This window comes from Haliotis rufescens, unplaced genomic scaffold (genome assembly GCF_023055435.1).
Source record: "Haliotis rufescens isolate VD_foot unplaced genomic scaffold, xgHalRufe1.0.p SCAF_21, whole genome shotgun sequence".
NCBI classification, from domain to species: domain Eukaryota; kingdom Metazoa; phylum Mollusca; class Gastropoda; order Lepetellida; family Haliotidae; genus Haliotis; species Haliotis rufescens.
Genome location: NW_025963902.1, coordinates 1958835 through 1964834, shown reverse-complemented (window position 1 = coordinate 1964834; position 6000 = coordinate 1958835).

Sequence of the window (6000 nt, the reverse complement as noted above, 5' to 3'; positions counted from 1 at the left end):
AATTTACACATCGAGTTAGACGAACGGTTTTAATAATTGAATTAATATCAGTCAGCTTGTCACTTTCCAATTTTGACAATAATATATCTTGATATATATAAACTTTTATATATGGTCTTAATACAAATAGCTTTAGAGCATTTGTGTGTACTTTGCATATTTGTGATATACATTAAATATATGTTAAAAAACAAACAACATTATTAAGCATGATATTATGGCACATTCATGGGTGCCCTTATTCCTGCACAAGTTGTGTTTTATGTTTCAAGGTGTAATGGTGGTGTTTTTACCAGTACGTTTTTGAATTAACGAAAAACAAAATGAACAGTCTTGTCAAACGGACCCAGCATACCTTTATCCCTTTTTGTATTCGATGTGTTTACGTGAAAACGAAATACGTTGCGAAGATCCATAAAACACTGCTTAGGATGTGCCCTTGTGACACGCGAGGGATACCATATGCAGAGGATCGGTTGTATGATACATCCACTGGCTTTCTGATACAAAACACCGCCAACAAGCTCTTGAAGTCTTTACAGTCTCCCTACTGTGCTAAAATAATCATCTCATATTTAATCATAAGCACAAAACATCTACATGTTGCATGCATGTAGAATTGTATGGAATGTCACTCATCCTTTCAAAAACATAAGGCCCAGTCGTCTAAGGCTGTGCAGAGTTGCGTCCCTTGGGCTCGCCAGAAACCTATGATTGCGGGTTCGAATCCCGGTTCACCCCGATTATGTTTCTAGGTTTGTCAGCACCATACCCGTGCTCGTGGGTTTCACCGAAGTGGTAAACGTCTGAGACCTGCATCACTTCGGGCTTTCCTCCCACATGAAGGTGACACGCCTTGATATAACTGGAACACTGTTAAAAGCGGCGTTAAACCCAACTCACTCACTCACTCACTCACTCATATACATACTATTTTTCTGGTGAAAGCAGAGAGGTGGACAGGTAAGCGTATCGTGCCCCACCGGGGGCACCTGTCACAAACACATGAAAAGTCAAGTTGCGTGGTGACCAGAACTAACTCGGAACATATGGTACAATACTAAATAAGGAATTGCATCGAAAATCATTTTGGAAACAGACGCGTCTACCGTTTATGATTTTGAAGGCTTTACTCAGGCCTTGAATGTTGTAATCCTGATCAACCACTATTTGAGGAAGCATCGCAAGACGTCACTTTTTTCAGACAGTTTTGGGAATAGCTTTTTGCACAGATATAAAAATGAAACAGATGGTTTAGGCGGGTAAATCAGTGGAACTGAATTAGCTGTTTGGCCATTATGGAATCTATATACCTGAAGCTCAAGTTGTACCTTTTGGTCCCAAACCCTTGTTTTCATGTTGCCAATGTGAGCGGAAATTCGTATTCGTATGCAAAAAGAAACACAGATCATAAAGAAGGGGAGCACAATTGGTGCCCATGGGGATGTCTACTTCTTGTCTCAATGTCTTATCTCCAAATTTCATACATATGTTATGAAAGATATAGATAGAGGACGTCCAGCATTTCATACATTATTTTCTTTGTAAACTTCAGAGGACTTTTGTTTTCCTTTTTTCGTCAAATTGTCCCGAACCTTTGAAAATGTAGATATATGTAAGGTCACACCGATTGGTGACAAATGCCCCATGGACTAGGGAATGGGTTTTTTCAAAAATGTTCAAAATTGAAAAAAAATGAAGTATTTTGACATAACTGAACTTGGATGTTTGCGGAGAATAAAAAGTACAGCAACTCCTAACATTCAATGTGAACAAATGGTTCTTGGTTCTGTGTAGTCTGACCATACCTTGCGTGAAATTGTCTACTCATATCATGCGTAAGTGAGTGAGTTGTGTTTAACGCCACTCATTATACTGATCAACAGTATTCCAGTTATATCACGGTGTGTCAGCATGATGTGGGAGGAAAGCCTGGGGTGATGCAGGTCTAAGACGTTTACCAGTATGGGTGAGTGAGTGAGTTGTGTGTAACGCCACTCATTATACTGATAAACAGTATTCCAGTTATATCACGGTGTGTCAGCATGATGTGGGAGGAAAGCCTGGGGTGATGCAGGTCTAAGACGTTTACCAGTATGGGTGAGTGAGTGAGTTGTGTGTAACGCCACTCATTATACTGATCAACAGTATTCCAGTTATATCACGGTGTGTCAGCATGATGTGGGAGGAAAGCCTTGGGTGATGCAGGTCTAAGACGTTTACCAGTATGGTAAAACCCACGAGTACGGATATGGTGCTGACAAACCTAGAACCATTATCAGGGCGTACCGGAATTCGAACCCACTTTCATAGGTTTCTGATGTAAACAAGGAACGCAAGTCTGCACAGCGAATTGAGGCCGCCCGTGCCCGCCCCTCACTTATATCATGAACACGAGCAAATACCCAAGAGATGGAAGGATGTAAGAATCTGTACTTACAAATACTGCACAGGCGTTGGGAAATAATTTGGAATAATTAAATAAAAAGCGACAAATCCTTTTTCTTAATCATATGAAATCTCCACCAAAAGCAGATTCCAGCCATATCAAGTTTTCTTATGAATCACTATCACCTAGCATTTGAAAACGTACAGAAGCACAGTAGCACGGACGATATTTAATATATATTCCACAGAAATTGACTTTGTACATAACAACAATTCATGTAAAATATATCCATACAGTACATTATATATAATTTACATGTAGAATTTATCAAGACAAATTTAATCATCCACAAACTATCTTGAATAATACAGTTAAGTATCTCTTGGAAATATCGTGGGAGCCAGTGCCATCCATATGGATGTTCCCATACGAAACGAAACCCTTTCCTGTTGACCAGGTTTTCCATTGTGAATTTTATCTGTGTATCAAGTGTAGCATTCTTGACGATATTAGATAACATTACAATTGAAATCCAATACCAATTGAAAGGGTATTAAAGCCATGTGAGTTAGCATTTGATGATGGCACTTTTATGGATTAATCACCGGTTAGGCAGACCTTGTGATAAACTTAGTCGAACAAATTCAAGATTGCCAATGGTTTTATAAAAGTGAATGATAGGGATTTTAGAAATATTCCAGCAGTATCAATGCTTGGTAGACCAAAACTGGGGAACACATTTGATGATAAAACTTTAATGGATTAATCAAACTCATTCAGACAGGCAATCGTTTCAATGTAACAGGTAACCGGTTATGCAACCTTATGATAAACTTAGTCGGACAATTTAAAATTGTCAATAATTTTATGTAAGTGAGTGATAGAGGTTTTAAAAATATTCCAGCAGTATCAATGCGTGAAAATGGTAACACGTTTTATGTAAACAAATACGACAGCACCCTCTCTCCATAATCATGAGAAGTTTCTGCCATGTCCATTGTTTGTTATAAGTATGTATTTATGAATCACCATCAAGTAGTGATGATACAAGCTTTTCGCGAAAAGGTGCATATCCTGTCCCACTGATGGTACCCGTCACTAACACATGCAAAGGCAAGTCAACTGTTCACCTGAAATAACAGGGGAACATATGGTACAAGTCAAAATAGGGAATTGCTAATGGGTCAAATTGGAAATATCCTTCACATGTCAACCATAAAATATTTTGAATCATTTATTTAAGCCTTGGATGTTTTGGTTTGGTTTGGTTTGTTGTTTTACGCCGCACTCAGCAATATTCCAGCTATATGACGGCGGCCTGTAAATAATCGAGTCTGGGCCAGACAATCAAGTGATATCATGAGCATCGATCAAAGAATAAGTGGAAAGGAATTGGTTATTTGCCCACTATCTAATCATCGACTTACCAGACGGTAAAGGTATATTTCCTGGCCAAATTGCTGTGTTTTGACTAACTTTCTCATTCAAAGCAAAAATTCATATGCACAAAGAAACTCCATCCATATTTTAGAAACGAGCTTATGGCTAAATTATCGTTACGCTATTTTAAGGAAACACTGGCATCTATCGTAGACTTACGGTATCGTAAGAATGTCATGAAACTTAAGATAGCTGCATACCTGCCGCATGTGTATTCTTCATCATCACCCGAGACATCAGCATGTTTTGCCATTGATATATTTAATGATGATTTATTGAATAGCAGATAATGAAAATTCCGAGGTAGAAATCGTCATGTTTTTATCCTGCTATCGAATGCACGGCCAGGCTATGTTTTTCGTTTGCTCTCTATAATCCTCAGATTCAGCGATATTCAGTTGGCATGCTAAGGCCATTTTAAGCTTACATTTAACTTTACAAAACATTGGTCATTGTTGTCTCTGAATATACTTGACAATGTGACATTACACGTTTTGGCCAGAATGAAGTCATGTGATCGTTGAAATGAAATGACCTTGACCTTTGACACATCCATTACATGACAGATATGTAATATTAGTTATTTAATGTTATTATACCTAATTGAAAAAGGCTTTTGTTGTTCCTCTATTAATCCAAAATCTCCTGCAATTATTTCATAATGTGACCTCTAGTGACTTGCTCAGCTCTAATGACCTTAAATGGAGGTTACCAGATACTGAGGTGATGAATTGTTTATATGTTTTAAGATTTTGCAAAATCGGAACTACTTTTTAAGTCTCAATTACAAGGGTTGGTGAAAAGTCCCTACGTGTTAGGATAATTTACATAATGAATAAAAACTTTCCGACAGAAAAGTACATAGAAAGTATATAATGAATAGGATATTCCACACGTCTCGTGAAATATCATGTTTCTCTCATCCCCCGGACACTGGATGAGGGAAACATGATATTTCACTCGACACATGAAATATTCCTGATATATCTCTGAGTGCATGGTTGACATAAGACATGGTGGCAGGGACTTCCGAAATAGATAGCTAAAAAATACGACTGTATTTCAAACTTCGAGGTCAAGGTCAAGGTCAAGGGTATTTTAGTTTCACACTGAGGGTCGGTTTGAACAGTAAATACGGTGGGATGAAAGTATGCCGTAGATGCGCCACTTTGTTGAAACCTACGGGCACAGGTCTCGTTCTCACCACCAATGCTCCATATCAAGGTGCATCTGCTCACAATTATCAAATTCGAGCATGGCTAAGGAAACCAACCTTCACAGATAATTTCACTGTCTAATACCATTAGTGAATGATGTAAATGAAAGTAAAGGCATTTATTCCTTGAAGACTCGTGTATTTATTAAATTGTTTGTTTTTATTTTCCTGCTGTTAGCGATCTTAAACTAAATAAAAGAGACAAAACAATTTTCATAATCGCAAGAAATCTCTGCTTAAAGTAGAACCAATTGAATCACGCTGGCTCTTGCTTTCCTAAGATCAGATGCTATTTTAATACGTGTAGTTCTATCACTATCAATATTTAACAGGTATGATAGCAGCCGTCAATGGATGGACAAATATCCATTTATTTTTATTATTTATCTGTTGTTTGTACAATAATATACATGAAAATGGAAAATAAATTACGAGTACTTCAAGCTATTTCCTTCTGTCAAGAACCATTCTAGTGTTTTCTGGACTTTACCATTTACTCATACACAACAGCTGATGCCTAAACGTATTAAGCAGCCGCAAATGATTTTCTCAGCCACAGGCTAATGACCGATGTTAGAGCCTTCATACACTGTATGCACACTATATACCCTTTGTGCACACTATATGTGGAGAATTTATGAATGGAATTTGGGGTAGCTTACTTAATCTCTAAACAGGCTCTATGTCGTATCGACGTTTGGGTGACCACCGTGTACGATCAAGGGTACCTAGTCAAATTATGAAACATTATTCATATTTCAGGACATTTGGGATTATTTTATTACAAGTCTAAGCATTTTCCAATCACTTATGATAGGCTCTCTGTTTTCATTTTATAAGCTTTAATTACAAAATGTCTCTCAAAAAGGGGAGGTAAATTATATGCATGTTTTGTTGATTTCGCTAAGGCATTTGATTTCCGTTCAAAGAAAAAAACTCTGGCACATATTTGGTA